Genomic DNA, 226 nt, shown 5'->3' on the forward strand with positions numbered 1-226 from the left:
TGCCATCAGACAGGTGCTGCCAGCGCGGCTCCAGGCCCCGCCTCCTCCGGGGGCTCAGAGGTGTCTCCGCAACCACCTGGGACAGCAGCCCTGGCACTTCCCGCGGGAGTTACCCGAGCCCCCTGCCCCCCGGCTGTCCCCGAGAGGTGCCTGCAGCCCCGGGCGGCGAGGAGCCAGGGCAGCCCGCGGAGAGCTCCTGCAGCGGGGCAGCCCGTGTGTCCGCACC

At 74.8% G+C, this 226-nt stretch overlaps 1 protein-coding gene across 1 annotated transcript in view; it reads right to left on the reverse strand.

Moving 5' to 3' along the window:
* The window catches only part of GFI1 (growth factor independent 1 transcriptional repressor), a 9148-nt gene that overhangs the window by 7891 nt on the left and 1031 nt on the right, over positions 1-226 (reverse strand). The window lies entirely within an intron of this gene.

Source organism: Gavialis gangeticus, unplaced genomic scaffold (assembly GCF_001723915.1).
Source record: "Gavialis gangeticus isolate Ggan-Ray unplaced genomic scaffold, GavGan_comp1, whole genome shotgun sequence".
Classification (NCBI taxonomy): domain Eukaryota; kingdom Metazoa; phylum Chordata; order Crocodylia; family Gavialidae; genus Gavialis; species Gavialis gangeticus.